Genomic DNA, 22597 nt, shown 5'->3' with positions numbered 1-22597 from the left:
AACATTACACTTCCATCTCTCCCTGGGAAGGAAAGATCATCCAGATTCCAGTGATTCAGAAAAGCAGTATTACCAAGAGATCTAAGCCTGGCGTTATTTACTCACTAAATTTACTCTTTGAAATGTGTTTGGTCAGCTGTGCTTGGCCTCTGTGACTAGCGGTATTTGTCCAGAGGCTAATTAGCTCAAAGGGTAAAAAGATCAGTGAGTTAATCCATAATCTCGAGTGACTGATGAAACCTAACTGCCAACTGGTGTCGGAGCGGATCCTTTTTTAAAAAAGGGATTAATAGGACATGCTAGCTATTCTCAAATATTAACTTTTCCAAGAATAAGACAAGATAAAACTAGAGAAAACACAAGCAGAGATTTCTTTAAACCTCTCCAACATTTGTAAGGTAATTTCACAAATAAAACTTCTAGAATTCCAGGGGAGCATGCGGGCTTTCTTTCTTGCTGTGTGATTCATGGGTCTGGGGTGCTCTCAGGCAGTGGTTGCTTTCTGGCCCCCCAACAATGGCAATGAACGTTTCATTGTCGAGCACTTATTATGTGCCGAGCACCAAGGGTTTTACATGTTATTAATTCACTTGGTCCTCCAAGTAATCTAAGAAGCAGGTATTGTTATTCTATTTTACAAGACACAACATTTGGGCCAGAGGTCACACAGCTAATGGGACTTAAACCCAAGAGCTCTGGCTCCAGTCTTTGACCTTAATTGCTCTTAGGGGAAGGAGATAACAATTCGTATCCTGATGACCCATGCCATGTGGCAATTTCAAAACACAGCTAGAAGAAACAGAAGTCCCTGGGCTTTGGAAAGTCCATGAAAAGAATCTGTGCTTTTGAGTGCACTCTATCAGTTTGCTAGGGCTGCCATGATGAAGTATGGCACACTGGGTAGTTTAAACAACAGAAATTCATTGTCTCACAGTTGTGGAGGCTGGAAGTCTGCATCAGCAGGGTCAGTTCCTCTTGAAGGCTGTAAAGGGCTCTGTTCCAGGCCTTTCTCCTTGGCCTGTAGATGACTGTCTCCTCCCTGTGTCACTCTTTACATCATCTTCCTTCTATGCATATCTGTCTCTGCATCCAATATTCCCTTTTTATAAGGACACTAGTCACACTGGATTAGGGTCCATCTGATGTCCTCATTTTAACTTGATTACCTCTGTAAAGACCCTATCTTCAAATAAGGGAACTTTCTGAGGTTAGGACCTCAATCTATATATCTATATCTATATCTGTTATTTTTTGAAACAGAGTTTCATTCTTGTTGTCTAGGCTGGATGGAGTACCATGCCGCGATCTTGGCTCACTGCAACTTCAACCTCCCGGTTTCAAGTGATTGTCCTGCCTCAGCCTCCTGAGCAGCTGGGATTACAGGCGCCCACCACCACACCCAGCTAATTTTTGTATTTTTAGTAGAGACAGGGTTTTGCCATGTTGACCAGGCTGGTCTCGAACTCCTGACCTCAGGTGATCTACCTACCTCGGCTTCCCAAAGTGCTGGGATTACAGGCGTAAGCCATCCATGCCAGGCCAGGACTCTGGTATATCTTTTTGAGGAGGACATATTTCAAACTATAACATGCATCAAGGTTTCTAAGCAGGCTTAAATGTCCACTTGAGTGGTACAACCCAATCGGTGAAGCCAGAGCATGATGCAGGCTCCCATTCATCCTACAGGTACATCCTGATAAAGGCCAGCCTTCTGCCTCCTGGAGCGAGACTGCTGTTCTTTTTCTCCCCTAGCTGGCTAATCAGAAGACCAGTACAGGGAAAATTTTTCTGATCTATATAACTGAGGCCTGGCATTTAGGAGACTGTGCTTTGACAATGTCCCATTAGGGCCCTATGTCTCTACCAGCTACCCTCTAAGTTGCAGAACAATAGCCTGAGTGAGGGCTGAGATGCCCACATAGGCCTCAATCTGCTCCATGAGAAGAAAACAAGCTCCAGCCCATCATTAGGATGGTCTTGAACTATGGAAGCCACATTCGTGATCCTGTCTTCTAAGGCAGTGATCTCCCCACTCCCTATTTTAAAAACTATATGTATCGCTCAGACATCTTTAAGTCAACAGTTGAAATTTTTCATCAGGCCAGGCATGGTGGCTAACACCTGTAATCCCAGCACTTTGGGAGGCCAAGGTAGGCAGATCACTTGACGTCAGGAGTTCGAGGCCAGCCTGGGCAACATGGTGAAACCCCGTCTCTACTAAAAAAACACAAAAATTAGCCAGGCATGGTGACACACACCTGTAATCCCAGCTACTTGGGTGGTTGAGACAGGAGAATTGCTTGAATCCGGGAGGCGGAGGTTGCAGTGACCTGAGATCGCACCACTGCACTCCAGCCTGGGTGACAGAGCGAGTCTCAAAAACAAAACAACAGAAAATTTTCATCAAAGTTGAAACAGTTTCAAAGAATATAATTTTCAGTGTACTACAATATTGACATTTAAAAGATAAAACTGGCTGGGAGCCATGGCTCACGTCTATAATCCCAGCACTTTGGGAGGCCGAGGCGGGTGGATCACCTGAGGTCAAGAGTTCAAGACCAGCCTGACCAACATGGTGAAACCGCGTCTCTACTAAAAATAGAAAAATTAGCCAGGCGTGGTGGCGCATGCCTGTAATCCCAGCTACTTGGGAGGCTAAGGCAGGAGAATTGCTTGAACCCAGGAAGCGGAGGTTGCAGTGAGCTGAGATCATACCACTGCACTCCAGCCTGGGCAATAGAGTGACACTTGTCTGAAAAAAAAAAAAAAAAAAAAAAAAGATAAAACTGTATGTCATCTTTTCAATATATAGTTGAAGATACTTACTATAGTAATTTGAGATCCATATGACTCACTTAAAAATGCACGAATAATCTCTTCTCGAATAGTTGGAAATTGTAATCATTATTTTCCTCCTTGAATAGGGGTCAGTAGGATTTATGTAAAAGCCCAAATACTAAATATTTTAGGCTTTCACGGCAGTCTCTGTCACAGCTACTTAACTGTGCCACTGTAGTATGAAGGAAGCCACAGACATTACACAGAAAAATGGGCACACACGTGTCCCAATAAAATGTATTTACAAGTCCAGGCAGTGGGCCATATTTGGCCCACAGGCCATCATCCACTAACGCCTGACCTGGAACCCAAACTCCCATTTTACTTCCCATTTTCCCCACTCTACCTCAGTTCTACTCATATAGAATTTTATCATAATGGAGTTTTATGCTTAAAAATCTTTTATTAATCATCCTATCATATTTCTCTGAAACAAAAACACGTACACACTGAAATCTAACTTAAAAAATACTTCCTGTGAACAGAAGGCTCTGATAAAACTTTTCTTCTTGATTGAGCTTAACAGCATAATTATTATTAGTATAAACTAATTAAAACAAGACTTTATTACAAATTTTGATACATAATTTCCAAACCCAAGAGAAGTATCCCATTGGGAACACATCTCTTAATGTGATAGGGACCCACTTATGGTTCCTTATTTAAAAGATAAGTCATAAGTCCTTTTGTTTGGCTCTCAGAGAAGGTTTATATACTTTGAGCAACACATAGTAAGACCTGATGGAGGTGAGCAGGGGCCTTTCTTTTATCAAGAGGGAGAACAGTGGTTGGGAAAAGTTGGTGTGAAAGCCACAGGTGCAGTTGCAAGATGATCAGTTTTAATGTACATGTGGAAACTGATAATCTGAAAATGGATTATTGAAAGGCTAATTATCCATGCCTTCCTTTCCCTTGAAAAGTCTTCACGCCGTTCAGGAGAATGAGCACCCAGGTTGAAGATTACTTTTCCAGTGTATTAGCTATAGATCTACGTACAGTTGGTGTTGAAATGGAGGCACCTGACCTCAGTAAAAACGTGGGCTTGGGAATCAAGACACACTTGGATTTGAACTTCACTCTGCCACTTACTAACCAGACAATAAGTTAACTCTCTCTGTGTCTGTTTCCTTATCTATAAAAGGGGATAAAATGCCTTTTAACACTGCTTTTAACACGCTACTGAAACTGTTAGGAAAAGGACAGAGACTGAGAATTAGAGTCTCCCTGAGTCTGGCCCTCTATCCTTTGAGCATAGGAGGATGTACTCTTCCATAAAACTTGTTGCTTGACAGAGCATGCCATGTGGTAATTTTAAAATAATCACTACCTGAACATTTTTAAAAAGGTTTACGAAATCCCACTAAGGAATATGCAAAATGCCTGGCACACAGAGAGTACAGCTCTTAAAACCATCAGTGCAAGTGTTTCTGACATTGGTTTGGCCTTGAGGCAAGTAATGGGGAGTCAGAGTGGTAGACAGAGACAGATCACCACACACAGTGGATAGGATTATTGTATATTTACCTACAGTGTTCAAATTTGGGGATAAGAGACTTTCATATCCATTGCCATTTATACTTCTACCCAAGTCACATGGAATTGCAACAGTTCTAGATCACCTTAGTTGCAAATTCTTTCTCCCTTAACAGTTCTAACAGTTCAGAAACTTTTGATAAAGTAGAAAAAATTTGGTCTGCCCAGGTTTCTCCTTGTAGGTTGCTTTGTGAAACTAGGATAGCGTACACCTCTTGAATTTGTTTTTACAGTTCAGTTTCTCTTAGGTGTTTAGAGGGGAAGGAGGGCAGTAGGCAAAGACAGCTGTTGGACAATTTGTTTTCACCAATTACTTTCAAGTAGTTTTCAAACAGCTCTTACAAGGGCCCAGTTTTTGAAAGTGGATAAATTTTCTTTAGGTAAACAGACAGGGAAATGAACGCATAGGTGAATGCACAGATGACTTCGTGAATACATAAATAAATGTGGTTTGTTGAAATTTTTTCTTATTGTAGCTTCCATATTCTGGGGAATTCCAACTCTGAGGCTAATGATTGCCTGAAAAATAAATCTCCATGCAGGTTAATCCATATATACTCACAGCTGGGAATCCCAAGGCCTAGAACAGTACCTGATACAGGGCTGGCATTCAGCAAACATTGATTGTTGAATAAATTGAGCAAGAAAATGTGAACTTTGTCTCTTGTTAACAGTGGATATTAGCAAGTCAATGAATGTTTCTGAACCTCACTTTCTTTACCTGTAATAAGGTAACTGCATGCCACTACACTCCCCTCACTCCCTGTTGGCTCATGGAGCCCAGATGTAGAGCCCCAGGAAGCCACACCAGGGGACCTAAGTTGTCACCAGATGAAATCTATTTGACATCCTAGGACTTAGGTTACTTCAAGATCTAGGATGCTATAAGTTTACAGTAAATAGATGTCCAGATGTGACAGAGAAAGAAATCACCCCTTCTCCTCTCTTGACAGAATACATCATGGGTATGAAGTGCATGGCCAGCGGGAGTGGAGGGGGTGTGGAGAAGAAAGTCATCAAGAAGTGGCTGGGAACCTGCAATGTGAAAGAAACAAAAATGTACATGTTTCTCAAAGCTTTCATTATGCCTTCAAGAAGAAGAAAGAGTTGGGGTAGGATGGCTAAAGCTCAGCTATCCAGAAAGATTTGTGGGCCATCTGCCGAGACCAAGAACATCTTGACTTACAAATGTAAAAGCCACCGATTATTTATGGCAGGTCACAGCCTTCTTGAATGCCGCCAGGCATCTCCCTAGAAGCACAATATCATTTGATGGTGACTGGCTTCCAAAACCAGGAAACTACACATCACTGTAGCTCCACATTCTGGAACTTCTGCTACCCTAGAAATAGGTTTCCAATTATTCCTCCTCAATAAACACGGATGAGTTGTTAGGAGATATTAGATTTGAAGCATAATAGTAAGCCCTTATTTTACATTCCACAGAGTACATGGGATATATTAATAAATGTGCTTTCTAAATATTTCTATGTACCAGGTAGAGTCGATAAGATCCATATTTTTATCCAGGAGAAAAAATACTAAAGATTGGAGAGGCAACATGACAAAACCTAAATCTCACTTGGTGGCTATGCTGAAACTTGACCCAGGCCCTGGCTTGTAAGTGTAGTGCCTTTCTCTCTGAGTGGCCTTTAATGCTAGAGGGTTGGGGTAGTGTCCGAGAATTATTTAGGAGAATAATCTGAAAGTAGACAGAAACTTCCATGGCAAAAGAGCAGAACTAGACATTCTGTGAGACATGAAAAATAAATGGCTTCTACCCAAGGGATGGAATCAGACTATTTTCCCCTCACATACATATTATAATTTACTAATCACTCACACATACATCATTTATATTTTCATTTGTTAACAGCCTTATGGGAAATGTACCTTCTTCCCTTTCTACAGATGAGGAAGCTAAGGTTCAGAGAGATTAAGGAGTCCCTCTACCCAGTTCTCAGAAAATTTTAGAGGGGACAGAAGCATGGCTCATAAAGTGGTCTTTGCAAAGCTTCTTATGCCTACTTTGCCCAGATATTTGACCCTGGCTCAGGGAATCTAGGACGCGGCTTTTATCCCTTGTCCCCCTTCCATCAATCTCTAAAGCTAAAAGATGTGGCTCTGCTACTACCCTCATGGTACTAGAAAGAGTGCCCTGGAACCTTTAGCATTAAGTAGTCAAGGTCTAAGGACAGTACCAATGTTGGTGGGTTTCAAACCAGCTCCTGCTTTGATATCCCTCTTTGTATATGACAAAGTTTCTGAAATGCAGACTTCAAATTGTTGGCTCATTAGGCAAGGAGGGGGCTCCATCTCACCTGCTGGGACCTGTGGCCTAGATGACGCTAGTGAGAACTGAGTTGCCCAGAGCAGCCCTGACTTGGGCTACCAGTGTGAAGGCCTGAGTTCCATTAGCTGATGGATGTTTCTTTCCAACCAGGCAAGTGGATGTCAGAACTGCCCCAGATGCTATCTTCAATGTTCAGCTGCAAGAATTCCAACCAAGTTGGAAAGAAACTTTATTTCATTATACTTCCAGGTCTGGGAATGATGCCAGTGAACAGCTCTCCTTGACAGGTCTCTCATCACTTACAGCTCAAAGGAAAAGAGAAGTGAGCTCCCAAAGCGCAAGGCTGCAGCCCTCCTTGTCAGATGGCAACACCTCCACGGAACAGCTGAGCAAGAGGATGAGTAAAGAGCTGTCTGCCTTATCACCAAAACCCTGCATACTGATGATAATTCCCTGTATGCTTTTTTTTCAAAGTCTTGCACAAGGCACTGAGCTGAGGCAAGGACATAAGAGAGGGATGAAAAATCAGTTTCAGCTGTAAAACAATTCTGATATCTCACTAGCGGTTGACTTAGTGCTGTGTTAAGAAGGATTCTGAAGCTCAATCTGGATACACCTGGAAAGACTGTTATTTTCAATGGAACATGGGCGCCAGAAGACAGACGGACAGATAGTTCAGAAGTTTGACACATATATGGCACAGGAAGTCACCAAGTCTAAACTTCAGTTTACCCATGTAAAGTTGCTGAGAAGCACAAAGGTTAAATAACTTGCAAAACTTAGATGCTAAGCTAGAAACCACACTTTAAAGCACTGGATTCCAGATTACTGCTTGTCATCATATGAATAATTTTCTAGTCCTGTATTTCTAGAATATCACAGATTGCTTGAAATGAGCTAGCAAATTGGTAGACTTCCAAATCCTGTGGTAATCCAAAGATACTTATTGTAACGATAATTTTACGTATGTGATGTTCAGCTATTTCCCAGCATCTCTGCACTCACTGAAATCCCAAATCACTAATTTCCATTCATGACTGAGAGCATTAGGCCTTGGCTTGGCTGAAAATCAGCAGATACGCAAAGCAATTCACCTTGCTCTGAGATTCAACCCTGCCTATGGTTTAATCTATTTGTTCCACCAGTGTTGCTTCACTACAAAAAGTTAAGTAATATTATCAAAAGAAAGAAGTTGTAAAGGACCCACACAATATACTCCAACCAACATTCACAAGGCATTCTTGGGAATTCTGTCCAAAATGCAGGAAATGGGGACCATTGGGTCAGAAGGCATTCCTGATTGGAAAGATGGTATTCAATCACATGGATATTTTTTTCCTACTGTTTTGCAGAATTCTTAATAGAGCTAAAGGAAAGTTTAAGAGGCCTGAGCTTAGAGTGAGCTTTGGCAAATGGAGGCCAAAGCTCACTCTAAGCTCAGGCCTCTTAAACTTTTCCAAAGCTCGCTCATTTCACCCATTTGGTTTGGGTGAAATCATCAACTGGGGACATCATTAGGAGACTAAGACTAGATGCCTCTAGGAAGGCTTTGCAGGATGGTTTTGATCTAGTTATTGAAGAGATTGATTACTTTTTCATGGTGAGTTTTACATTAAATCTTTTGGGGAGTGAAGATATAGGATAATATCTGGTATTGAAGGCATGGATTTGAAGACCAAATTAACTGAAAGAACTATTTAGTCAGTATTTTCTCGCTAAACAAAATTTGTAGAATTGAATAAGATGATAGCAATTAAATCACTCCTTAGCCTGAATTTATACTTGTCTTCATGAAGAATTATCTGCTTGTAACAGACTTACCTTCTCAGTTATGGTTTGTTTATAATTAAAATTAAACCCACATTCCATACTGAGTTGAGAGAGGGGCCACAGAGCACAGTAAACAGCAGGGCCAAGATAAGTAAGGAAGAAGAAAGAAATGCCACAGATGGATGAGTGCCGACTTTCTGCAAGAGGAAACAGCATACTATTTTAATTTTCCCTTGCCAAACAGTGTAATGGAGAAACTAAGATTTAGCTGTCCATCTTGAGTTCACTATGAGCAACGGTGAAAGCAAAAGTTAACATGTTTGTGAATACTAACATTCTGCTTCTCTATTACCAGAGCAGGTGGTCCAGGCACCTTGTGGAGGTAAAAGAGATAAGAGTGCCGTGGCATGATGATGGAGTGAGAGAAGTTACTGGCCTAGTGTGCGAGGAATGTTCTGAGATCCTAGTGCCACACCATCCAGTAGAGTAGCCACTAAACACGTGGCTAGGGAAGACTTGGTGAGTGAGTGTGGTGAGTGTGACTGTGCAGCTGAATTGTAAATTTTATTTAATTTTAGCTCATTTAAATTTAAAAACCAATACTCAATTCAGTTATTGGAAAACTTTGATGTATGTTTGGAACAACTTGTGCAGATGAATCTACTTTTTTAACTATGAATTTTATGAGATCTAAATACAGATTTCCTGTGAAAATCCAGTATCCAAATTGAGTTGTGTTGTAAATGTAAAACACATGTCATATTTCAAAGACTTAACATGAAAAATTCAATGTAAATATTTTGTTAATAGTTTTGTAGATACATGTTGAAATAATAATTTAGACATAGCAGGTAAAATAATACATATCATTAAAATTAACTGGCCTGTTTATTTTTACTTTTTTCAGGTGAACTACTAGAAAAATTAAAATTATATACATAACTTGTATCATATTTCCATTGGAGAGCATCGATGTAAAATGAGATCTGCTATATTGTTCCTGTAGTACATTTTTTGTAGACTTGTTAAAATGTCTTCTACACATTTACATACCTCGTATAATACTAGAAAGTGCATAATACTAGGCAAGCATAGCCAAGAACCCGTGTTTTAAAAACCTGTTACCATGACCCCTACAGATTCCTTTCCACTTAGCATTGCAATCTTACTTATTTTTTTATGTCAGATAAGACATCTTGATAAGATGAATAGCTTTTATGCTTTTATTCGTCCTTCTAGCAGCCTAACCCCTTCCTTCTCCTTTTTTATTGTTACATCTTCATTGTGAATCCATTTATAAAACAGATAGAAGGGGAGATGCCGTGACTGAACTAGGAGTGGAGGATTCACACACCCATCCAGCTCCACATTGCCCTAGCAGCCACCAATTCTCCCTCAAACTCTGAGGAACATAGTTTCTATTTCTGAGCTGGGCCCGCCTCCCCTGCTCACAAGGTCTTGAGAAAGCATGGTGGCCCTGGTGATTCCTACAGCCATTACAGTTCATGGGCACCCCCAAACTGGCTGCCTGGTTGTTCCTAGTTGTTCATCACCCTCGCCATTGCTTTGGCCACTGCAAATCATTCCTGGCAAATGCAAGCAAAGGGCAGCCATGGGACACTGGTAACCTGTCACCTCTCCCAGATGGCCCAGAAGGAACTGGTCTCCTAGGTAAATTGACCCAAATCATACCAGGCAAATAAATGCTACAGGAATGAGATGGTGCATCACACAGTAACATAAATGGGCAACCAATGGGGCATTTTGTGATGAGCTTTTACTTAGCTCAAATTTCCCACATGGCATTATTAATAATTCACCCAACCACCCCAAAATGCCTTTTCAATTTTACTTTAATTATTGTGATGATTGTTTAATTCAACGACCTGTGGTCTGACTCCACTTGACAGACTGACAGGCTGATGAAACCATCTTCCCCTATCTACTCACTCTCCTTCCACATATGAATGCAGCAACAAGTACATCGACATGCATGAAACACCAAGCACTTGTCAGTTCCTAGCTGGATAAACACCAGCAAGGTCCTTAATATTTTGGTGACTAAATTTCCTTATCTAAAACAGGTAAAAAAACATTAGTCCCATTAGGGCTGCTGGAAGATTCAATGGATTATTGTATCTACATATAAAATGTATTGAGCAGTGCCTGGCACACAGTAAATGCTCAGGACAGATTGAGGTGGGGCTGCAGCATTTAGCGGACCCATCTGAAAATAAGGAGACAATGAACTTCGGGGTATGATACATTCTTGGCTCTTCCCCCAGGACAGGGATCCTGCTTTACCCTAGGATGCCTGATTATCAAAGTGTTATTATGTGTTTGTGCATGAATGCATTTTTTTTGGATGGGGGGAGCAGAGAGGAGGTTCATAGCTTTCACATTCTTAAAGAGTTCCATGATCCAATAATAGCTTAAGAACTACTGTTTTAGATCTTTTTTTTTAATAAACATTTTTTACTGCTTCCATAAAAAGCTGGTTTCTTCTCTCATTCTTACCAACAGGTGCCAGCACTTCGCTCATGTAAAGTGACACTACTGGGGGAGAGAAGGGGCCAAGGCAAATGGACATTGACTCTAACGAGCTGACTGCCACTTAATGCACATCCTCTAGAAATCAGACTTCCTCAAAATCGAGCATCGAGGTGTACTGAGGAGTGCGGTGCAGCAGGCAGAGTTAACATGCACACAAGCTCTTCCAGTCAGGCAGAATTCTCAATGTATCCAGCCATCTGGAGCCTCATGGGATCAGAGAGCAGCCTACATCTCTAGAAAGGCCTTCAGCTAACAAACAGGTCACTGACCTTGTCAAGTGACCAGGTGTCCCCGATGCATTGTCACCCGCAGTTAGGAAATTCTCCCTCTCCTGTAACGTCAGCCCTACTTCTTTAATAGACAGAGTAGACGGTCTCTCCCAGACACCCAGTCACCCTCACCCTGCCTTGAGTCTTCTATAGGCGAAAGCTTCCTAGCTCTTCTGTTTCTTTAACCATTCATCACAGGTCCCATTTAGGATAAAGTGAATTCTATTCTAAAGCCACGTGAAGACCCACAACATTCTCCTATGCAAAATGACATTTTTTAAAAAGGACAAACCAATAAGATTTCTCGTTTGACTAGTTCGTGTGCATTTCTTCATAAACCAGATCATAATGCTTCATTCTCTTTTCCTCTCCCCATTATTTGAAGTCAAGTGGATGGTAAATAGAAGACATCAAGTGTGCTATGACACTTTCAGGCACATAAGACAGGAAATCACATTTTAAAAAAATAACAGTGATGAATCCTCAAAATCAGGAGACAAACAGGGGAAAAGATCTTAGGCAGAGATAGAAGCCCCGACTTCAGCCCCACTCTCTGCACCCAAGCCAATGGCATTACCTTTCCTCTCCCTGTTCAGAATGATTATAGTTCATCTGGAATCCTGCTCTGTGCTTGGGTTGCATCTTGCCACATACATTTTTAAGTTTGCAGCTAGAAGGGTCCCTACAGGCAAAGAGTTTCTCGTTCCCCACGCTGCCCCTCTATTGCCTGTTTATAGTACTGCTTTCTTGTTCTTCCTGTTTCTACCCAACGAAATTGAAAATTTCATCACCAGTGTCAGAAAATTAAACCCCAGGGAGCAGAGCAATAGCTCAGAGCATCCCTTTCCTGGCAGAGAGCCAATCCTTGAATATAACTTTGCAAACCCTCTCTGGTTTTTCAGAGGTTTGAAAGGATGCAAAATAGAGTCATTTTGAAGCATGCTTTTTGACTGCTACAATCTTTCCAACTGCACTTCACTTTATCTTTGCAATTAATTAAAAAACATATTTCAATTTGGAGACAGGTTTCATAAAAGGAAAGGACGTGACCTTGCTCAGTTACACATTTCCCAAGCAGAGAACAGTGGCACACGGAGAAGAGATGCTTCGTTCCGTGGCTGGGGGTCTGAAGAAGTGTTTGACAGACGATTGTAATAACATCTCTCTTCACAATGCAAACACCAGCAACACAATCAAGCGGCTCCGGGCTCCGTGCCTGCACCTTTTTCTCTCTTCCTAGCAAGACACAGGGTTGACTCTTATTATTAATGTAGCTTTAAAAGCATTTTCTTTTGAAATGCATCAACACCCAGGGAAATAAAGCAGAACTCTGCTCCTTACACTAATCCTAACAAGACAACCAATGTCCAAGTATAATGTACAGTCAACTACAAATCGGATCAGACCCAAGCAAAGCATGCAGTCTTTTGAATTCACAGTCTCCTACATCATGGGAACCCTTGAATGCCCGCTCTTCCATGTGCTTGTTCCAATTCAGTTTTCTCAGCAGACAATAGGACAAAGCTACATTTAGCTCAGGCTGATAATACCGGTGGACAGATGTGTGAGACGGAGGTTTACTCACCAAGCTCCCGTAAGTCCATCTTTCCCAACCACAAATACTGATTCTAAGCTGCTGCCACCACAAAGCGACTTAGAGTCGTCCCCCTGAAGAACAATGTGCTGGAATACCACCAGATGGTTCCTGAGTAAGCTTGTTCATGAAACAGGTTTCCAGTTGAGCCATGTGAACAGAGACCCGCCGCACACCTTTGAATGGTATACACTCCAAGTCCAGAGGAATAAGCATGTAGCTTTGCTTATGTTTATGGAGCTGGAGCCCAGGGATGCTCCGATTGGCAGGAGTCGAGGAAAGATCAGCCAATCAAAGGGCGCCTCCATTTCAGGGAAACTCCTGCTCATCTATTTAGCATCTTCAGAGATCATCGGCTTTTCTAGGAAGAGCTTTTCTCTTAGAGTAGCACAAGAGAAAAATAATAACTTCGTTTCTATTTTAGTGTCCTATGCTCTTTTGTCAATAAACACATAGCTCCCCTTCTTGGTACTTCTCAATATCCCCCACTTTTTCTTATAAAGAACTAAAAAACAAATAAGGACAAGAAGAAAAAGAAAAAGCTGGTGATGGGCTGGAGATAGTTCGTATTCATCAGCCTCCACCTTGTTGGGAGAAAGGGGGGAGTGCCTGGGCTCAATAATTACTGATTCTGTTGCCATAGAAACAGACCGGCTGCAGCGAGTTGGATTCGTGTAGAACATCTGCTGCCAGACCCATAATCAACGGCAATCTCATCCCTTCCCCTCTACTTTTATTTGATTGTGAGTTTGCTTTCTCCTACCTTCTCTTCACATACAGTTTTTGTCCAGAAATGTCATAGAACCACGCGCGATACCTTGCCATGTACACACAATGCATGCACACCAGGGGTGCTCACATACCCAGGAATGCAAGCATTCGAGAGCATCCCAGCAGAGGTTCCACTGGGAGGATCTATACTCTAATTCCTACCCTGGATGTAAACAAACATAAACAGCCTCCACCCCTAATTAAAATTACTGCAACTTTTAACCTAGAGAATTAGAGGAGTATCTTTAAAAATACTTGTTGCCTAACAGCACTGAGAGCTCCACAAATAAAAGTTAAAGTTTGCAATGGTATTCCTCAGAGGGCACCGTGGTGGTTCCTAGCAAACCTTTGGAATGAAGCGATTACACTGGCGGCTTGTGGACGATTTTGTAAGTACGGAGTGTTCAGGCCCAGCTCTTTTCTGCATTAGCACCTCATCAAGGCACCCTGAACACTAGGGATCTCCCTGGATTTTCTCAGCCCATTTTCATCCCCTCAGACTCCTCCCCTGCTTGCTCCAAATTCCCCCGGGTTGCATGACTAGAATTAATGTCACCAACTCTGAATGTGCTGCCATCTCTCTCCTTAGCAGCAGGGGTCGCCACTGAGCAGTGAATGGCTGCACATCCTGGTCAGACTCGAAGGGGCTCATAAGGTGGCAATCTCACTCAGGGGTCTGCGGAAGCCCTCAGTTCCACAGAGATTGATGGAAAATGGTAAGTGTCACTGAAGGCACCGATTTGGGCTTATGTTAGAGAGAAAGGAATTACTCTCTGCCCTATCGTCATCTGCCTTGGCATCATAACAACCTCAAGGAGAACCTTCTCTTCCTTAAAGGTCTCTGCAAGCCTGGGACCCCTAGCCCATAATGACCCAGATGAGGCTTCTGAGGAGGCTGGGACCTGCTCTTTGTGTGTTTCTGATTGTTGAAGCCAAGCTGAACTATCCATCTACCACACATCCACTGTCCAAACAGCAACAGTCGCCCTCGGCCTCCTTTCTTCCTAAATGAAGCTCAGTATAAACCCCATATCCATCCAACTCCAATGCTCAGCTATAGCCCACTGGTGTTTTGTTTTGTTTTGACAGTCTTGCTGGAGTGCAATGGTGCAATCTTGGCTCACTGCAACCTCTTCCTCCCAGGTTCAAGCGATTCTCCTGCCTCAGCCTCCTCAGTAAGCTGAGATTACAGGCATGTGCCATCATGCCTGGCTAATTTTTGCATATTTAGTAGAGATGGGGTTTCACCATGTTGGAGAGGCTGGTCTCGAACTCCTGACCTCAGGTGATCCATCCACCTTGGCCTCCCAAAGTGCTGGGATTACAGGCGGGAGCCATGATGCCTGGTCACCCATGGGTCTTGATGTTGGATTTGCACCTTCAAGAATATGAATCCTGGTTTTCCATTTTGTCTCTTTATGCCACTAAGTATAGGAAGAAAGTCTCACCCAGGTACAGCACCCAACGCCAACACTGTCAATCTTTCTCAGCTCTGCCCAGACAACCTTCACCCTCAGGGTGGTGGATGGCTCAGGTTTTCTCTACCACCTTTCTGGAACATCTCCTCTAAACCGTCCTGCCTAGTCTCCTCTGCCATGGGGACACCCACTCTTTGCCTTCCCATCCTCTTAAAGGCTGTCCAAATCCTCACTGTTTATGCCAAAACCATCATTCCATCCAAGTCTTCCTCAATCAAAATTTAATAATTTTCTCAACAAATATTTAGCAAGTATCTATATGCCAGGCAGTTGTGCTAGTGATACAACTGACAAGGTTTCTGCCTTACAACCTGCAGACTCTAGTAGAGGAGGCAAAAATATTAAGCATAACTGTGATATGGAGCATAAAAACAGGGCTATGAACTCTGTGTTCTCTTAGCACAAATAATCACTTAGTGAGATCAGGAAAAGCATTTCAGAGAAAGTGACATCAAGCCACGATCTAAAGGAAGAGTAAGAGTTAATAAATTGAGAGTGAAGGGAAGAGTGACCCAAACAGAACACATGTGTGCCAGGAGGCAACACGGCATCTTTGAAAATCTGAAAGAAGCCAAATGTGAATGGATCACAGTGAGAATAACTGGGAGGATGGTGTAAGACCAGACCAGCAGATGCTTAGAGACCAAGTTAAGGAGTCTGGTTCTTATCCTACAAGCAATGACAACCCATTGCAGTGCTCCATTAAATGACTCCTTGCCCATCCTAACACACCAACATAACCCAAGATATATATTCCTCAGCTGATCTGAATGACAGATTAACAGAATACCAACCTGATTGAAACAATCTATTTCAAGATGTCCGTGATTTGTTGGGTTGATCTAGCTAACATTTACTGAGCAATTAATAATCCAGGAATTAATCCAGCAATTAATAACAATTCAGCAATTAATAATCCAGGAATTAACCCAGCAATTAATAATCCAGTGCATTCTAAGCACTTTATCTAGATTAACCAATTTAATTCTCCCAAAAGCCCTGTGAGATGTTATTACACTATTTATACAAATGAGGAAATTGAGGCATAAGGAGGTTAAGCAACTTGACTGAAATAACAACAACAACAAAAAGTAGCAGAGCCAGGATTTGAATCAAGGGATTCAAGCTCTAGATTCTTTAAGTGTGATCCACAAGAATCATCTACATTAGAAATTCTCATTAAATGCAGATTCCTGGGGTCCAAGTGCATCTCTCCCCAGCCAGAATTTCAGGGGGTACAGTCACGAATATTTTCCCAAGCACTCCAGGAATTCTTACGTACATCACTGTTTAGGAATCACTGCTAAGAGATGTTTTTGTAAAGGAGGAGAAGACTAACCCAAAATTAATCTTCCACATATAAAATGGAAAAAGGCATTTTTTTGGAGAATGGGATGGAGGGTCTCACTATTCCAAGCCATTACAAAAGACCATCTACATGAGAGTAAGATCATCTTTCTTTTGAATGACTGCAAATTCTGGTTGTATCATATAATCCAAAGTTAAAGTGGAGGGTGGGTAGACAGTACAGTCTGGTGCTTGGTAGTTATCCTAGTAAGGAGGTTTATGAAGAGAGAGCGTGCAAGTTCGTAAAGACCACATTCACTAGGTAATACAGATGCTATTAGATCCGTCAGCACTAAGGTAGGAAGACTATGTATTACTATTGTTCACACTATGTGAAATGTCATAAAGTTTTTCAAGGTAATTTTTATCCTGAAAAGCTCATTTTTAAGACAAAATTGCAAGGTAAACAGATAATTTTATTTTAGCCTTCAATCCTTCTCCCCCTCATCTATTTGAAAGCTAGCAGATAAGCTCTTTCGTTCACCTAGCTAGTCATGGTTTTAGTTCTAGAAAATAAGCAGCTTCATCGGTATTTTTAGAGGGGCCGCTTCACAAAAAAATAGCTATAGCATCTTCGAGGAAACTTCCAAAGAATTTTTCCATGGGATCTTGTCCAGTGGTTTTGTTATGGAGATCCCAGACTCGGTGCTCTATTTAGTTAACCTGGACTTTCTGGCGATTTTTTCGCCTTCTAGACTGTGTTAAAAAAAGTACATACGAGCTTACAGAGCTGCTGGTGAGCCTCAAAAAGAGGGAAACCTAGATTTTGTTAGCATGATATTTGGATGACTGCTTGTCAAGTTCCCAAGAACTGGCAGGAAGCTGCTCTGCATACACCTAATGGACTTGTACTCCACAGGCTCCACATGGATGACAGGTAGCCCATCATCCAGCTTCTGAACACATTCAGATTTACTACGTGCTGTCCACACAAAGGAGAAGGGAATCACAGTATCGAATACTTAGAAAATTCAGGGGGTTGGGTGGGAATCACCTCTGGGCATCTGAATAAAGGTCAGAAGACATCCCTTTCTATTTCGCTCACACGTTACAACCTGTACTCTTTGTTCTGCTTGGAGCAGGCACTGTCAGTACCATTTATCCCATATTGTCTTGGGGCAGATTCAATCTCATGAAATTTTATTCCTTTCCATAAGCATGATTTATTAAATGTATTATTACTAAATCTGATGTAATTCTTATACATTTGTAATATTTTTTTAATAAATCCACAAATCAAAAAAGAATGTTAGGTGGTATGCGTGTGTTTTTGAATAAAAAATATAGTGACTATTATAGAGTAATTTCTAAACTGGCTGTCCAAATTCTCCTTAGTTCACCTATAGGTCTTAACTGAAATGAGCACCATATATATTGAGCCTTTAAGAAGCAGAAGAAGGGATTCCATTTACTGGGCACTAAGAGAGGCGGCACTTATACCCATTCCTTTCATTTTCCAGCTCCTGGTCCCAAACTGGATGCTTCCACTGAGTATCCATTTAATCAGGATTCATGTTCCTTGCTAGCAATGAAGGTGATGGTAATGGTCTCTACAGTTTATGACATGGCTATGCTGCAACCCATTTTTGTTTGATTAATTCATTCTTATGAAGGAGGTCATCAGTGTACTTAGCCCCATGAAAATTCCAAACAGGTAGGGTGTATATGCAGCAGGCTCTTCTCCACCTACATCTTAGCCCTCTTATGCAATGCCCTCATACATACACTTGCACATGCATGAGCCCACACACATAAAACACACTGATATCGCTTCCATAACAGCAACAGGCCCAGTGCAGAATGAATCAGACCATATCTCCCAAGGGTGTGCGATCAGAAGTGGGGACACTTCCCCAATGGGTCAGAGGTGTAGCCACTACTGGCTCAGTGAAACTACTTTATTTCATTAAAGAGACTTTGGAGAGATATTTCTCTAGTATTTGGGCTGACCAGTATATAGTTATCTCTGATCATTTTACATGGTGCATTTTTAAGACCAAAACATATGCAAAACCTGAACTGAACATAGTCAGAAGACCTTTTACAACTCTTTTTATCCTCAAAGGGAGATATCAATAATATTCCATAGAAACATTCCCATACACAGGCACGTGCATCTCTTTTCCTCACTTTCATGGGGCGATGATCCTGAGCAGAATGTGCAAACCCTGCCACACTGTCACTTTATCTTTTGGTCCCAGGATGCTGAGCTCTCTGTGATAAGCCTGGACATCTGTGGAAGCTTAGGAGAGTAACAGAAAATGCAGATGCAGAGCTTACCATGGGCCTGTGCTATAAAAGGCCCCATTTCCAAATGGAGAAACGAAGGCCCAAGACATTCAGATAACATGTCTCCAGCTGCCATCTAATAAAGTGGGTCACTCAGGATTCAAACTCAGGTATCCATCTGTGGACCACCCTGAGCAGCACACCCCACTGTGGCCTCACAGCTCCCCAAGCAAGCAGCTGGAGCAGGTGGGATTGTTTCCAAGCATCCTAAGCCTGAGTTATAAAATATGAGTCATTAATACGAATTTTTTTCTCTGGTCTTTGCTATTTTTTATTACCCACAAAATGCCTAACATGTAAGTAATACCTACAAACAGTAAGAAATAACACCAGGATCCACAAAATGCATACCCATCTATAAACAGATCCCCAACCCATGCATTTCTTCCTGCCTCTTCCAGAGCACGAGGCTTGGAGAAGTGACCATGATTTGCATTCATAGGACTGGAGAGTCAAGGTCTGGAAGTTCCTGGGGCATCACAGACCGAATAAGTGAATGGGCTGACCCAGAAGAACATGGGCCTGAAGAAAAAGGGCCAACATGATGCATCTCTGATTATTCTGAAAGCCTTCAAAGGGATAGTTGGTGAAATTCTGTGTTTATCACTTGCCAATTTGAATTTTCCAAATATACCATGGAAATGAATTCCAGGACTGCAGGCTGATGAAAAATCAAGCCAGAAGGAAAAATGAAAATGCCAAAATTCTCAGCTCAGTCTTGCCAAGCACATCCACTGGCAATATGGTGACAAAAAGCGACTGGGCCAATGGTAGAATATCCTTTAGATGGTGCAAAATGAGAAACAGCTTCTTCGCCATAGGAAAAAGAAAGCTTCATCACATCCTCCTTGGTTTTCAGATCTAATGAATAAGTAAACCTCTTCCAATTCCAAAACACACCCATTTCACATGCAAATAATTCCACCTTTTGAGAAAAAAACTAGTTTCTGATATTCTCATTAGAGGACAAATTTCATTGCAGTGTGTAGAGATTAAACCCATGGCTCACCATGTTTTTTCAAATGGTTAAACATTTCATGCCCTTACTTTTTCTGCTCTTTCTTCTCACACATTCATAGGTATTTTATCAAACGAAAAGGCTCACAGATAACCTACGCATTCCGGTCTCCTGTGACAACAGGATTATACTACAACAGAAAAGAGTGCACCAGGGACGTGGGGAAGAAAATAGGGTCTGATGAGCAAGACAGAAACCAACAAGGTCAAGAACACAAGCAGACTCAGCTTACCCAGGCAAGCAAGGAAGAAGAAGAAACTAGAGACGAAGGCAGTCAATTCCAGGGAGGTCATGTTCTGAATGGGGTAGACAAAGCAGAGAGGCTTAAAGGGGGATCCAAGAGGTCCGTACAGGGCCAGATATGGAACCACAGGGGGAGGGTACCCATAGGTCCAACGAGTCACCATATGAAATTCTAGGGTGAGTCCTGTTTAAACCCAGTTGTTTTAACTTTAGATCTTGGTAATAAGTTGGCTTTATCAGAATATCAGAATATCAGCAACAACACATAACCTCTCTAAACAAACCAACTAAGAGTGTGCCTGGTCTTAGCAAACCAGCACTGCCATCACAAAAACAGGACTGCTGTTCTTAAACCCATCTTTCAATAGCAACAGCATGTAAGAGCCAGATCACTTCAAACTGTTCTCTATCTATGAATACTTCCAATCAAAAGAAGCTTTGAAATGTGAACCATGACCCCTAAGCAAATGATATTTGACAGCTTATTCTCAATCTTCACCAAGAATAAGCTCTATAACCTAATTTGTGGAGAAATTAAATTTAGAAAAAAATATAATTTTATTTTATTGTCCAGTACTTGCCTGCAATTTTAAGCTACTAATTGCAGAAAGGAATTAATTTGATAATAAAAATAAAAATTGGCCCTGAAGGGCAATAACCAATCCATGTATATACAATGCAAAAATGTATCCCTGCCCCCACCAAGTCATCTCAAGCTAAATATAGAACATGGTTTCCAAAATGCATTGCCTACAATTCTCTCCACACAATGAAAAGCATGAGAACGATGAAGCAAATCTTTCAAACAATCACATACACTGAACCTTGAATAAGTGCTCTTGCTTATGTTTTGTGAGAGTCTATTGTGTTGGACCTCTCAGCTATTCCGAACACACATTGAGAAAACATATTTCACACACAAAAAAAATCCCAGTTGGGAAGTGAGGAGTTGGTGCATCTATTCAAGTAATATTTAGGAAGTGCCTGAGATAATGCAATTTAACATGTTGCCCTGTGTTTCCTTCAAGTCTTGGGAACCCAAGAATGCAGCCTTAATATCTTGAAAATAATAAAGTTCCATTTATTACATTTTCTGTTCATGAATTTCATTATATTTAATATCTTTTCCAAGCAGATTCTATTCTGCTCACCTGGAGAGCTTCTATTCATATGATGCTCACTTAAATAAAGTTCTTCCTCTATGTAATTTTTCCTTTGCATTCTTTCCATACAATATATGTGCTATGGCTATTGCACACTTATCTCTTTTCACAGCTCTCACCAATACTTGGAACCCTTTAGGGCTGGATTTACTAATACAACACCAGGAATACCGTCTCTAGATGTATCTGATAACTTAGCCAAGAAGACAAAATCCTACTGCAAACCTTAGAGAGGTTATACAAGCCTTCTTCTGAGTACTTCTGTCATTCTATCCAGCATTGTATTTACAGCCATGGGATGAGGATATCTGAAAACATCTCAGTGACTCATCCCCTGTTGTCTCCCATTCCTTTCTTCTCCCACTCCTGCAATCTCAGTCTGAGAGGGACTAGGGTGCTCTGAGAAGCACTCCTGAACACTACCTCTTTCAGAAATCCATTTTACAAGCAATCCAGGTGCTGGGTCCAGCTCTGTCTGCAATGTGGCTTACTTTTTTAATGGTATCACATCTGCTTTAGAACTTCCTTCCAGTTAATGAGTCTTTCTTGAATCAAGCCTGAGAGGGCTTTTGATCTCAGTACCAATCAACTTCAGGCTAAGATGCTGGGCACTAGCTGGGCTGGCAAAGCTGGCCCAAACCCATGCTCTATTTCAAGGAAGAATAAACAAACTTAGCCTGAATTTATAACATGCAATGTCAAGATAAAGAAATTCCTCCTAGACTGACACCACTGATCAGACCACACCAGGAGCTTGGTGCCAGTTCCACAGCCACATAATTTAAAGTGTTTCGTTAAAAAACGTGATTGTAAGATAATACATGTTAGGTAGCAAAGATTGGGAACATTAAAGACATAGTAAAAAAGAAAAATATAATTAATCATACTATGCAGAAGAAACCATTTTTCTTTCAAACCCACAACCCAACATCGTAGAAGGCATTGTTAAAATCATTCGATCTGGCTGGGTGCCGTGGCTCACGCCTGCAATCCCAGCACTTTGGGAGACTGCAGTGGGCAGATCATGAGGTCAGGAGATCAAGACCATCCTGGCCAACATTGTGAAACCCCTAGAAGTACAAAAATCTCTACTAGAAGTACAAAAATTAGCTGGGCATGGTGTAATAAAAGTCTCTACTAGAAGTACAAAAATTAGCTGGGCATGGTGGTGTGCACCTGTAGTCCCAGCTACTCGGGAGGCTGAGGCAGGAGAATCGCTTGAACCCAGGAGGTGGTGGTTGCAGTGAGCCAAGATCATGCCACTGTACTCTAGCCTGGTGACAGAGTGAGACTCTGTCTTAAAAAAAAACAAAAAACTTTCAATCCTTTTTAGTTTGTAGTTTTATTTAGTTGAGATATAGTTTTGCATGCTGCTCTACTCACATTTAATATAGTACAAAACGTGTTTCTGGTATTTAGATACTATTCATGAATATCA

The 22597-nt window shown here is 41.5% G+C and overlaps 1 protein-coding gene across 9 annotated transcripts in view; it reads right to left on the bottom strand.

Moving 5' to 3' along the window:
* Positions 1-22597, bottom strand: part of ELMO1 (engulfment and cell motility 1) — a 592800-nt gene that overhangs the window by 119727 nt on the left and 450476 nt on the right. The window contains exon 1 of one of the 9 annotated variants that reach the window (XM_003268938.4): positions 12842-13180. The exons of the other annotated variants lie outside the window; for them this stretch is intronic. The gene's annotated coding sequence lies outside the window, so the exon portion shown is untranslated. Of the gene's footprint in view, positions 1-12841; positions 13181-22597 lie in introns of those variants that run through there. 9 annotated transcript variants of the gene reach the window in all.

This window comes from Nomascus leucogenys, chromosome 17 (genome assembly GCF_006542625.1).
Source record: "Nomascus leucogenys isolate Asia chromosome 17, Asia_NLE_v1, whole genome shotgun sequence".
Taxonomy (NCBI): domain Eukaryota; kingdom Metazoa; phylum Chordata; class Mammalia; order Primates; family Hylobatidae; genus Nomascus; species Nomascus leucogenys.
Note: the sequence above shows the minus strand (reverse complement) of the source record. Positions and strands in the feature narration are given on the sequence as shown.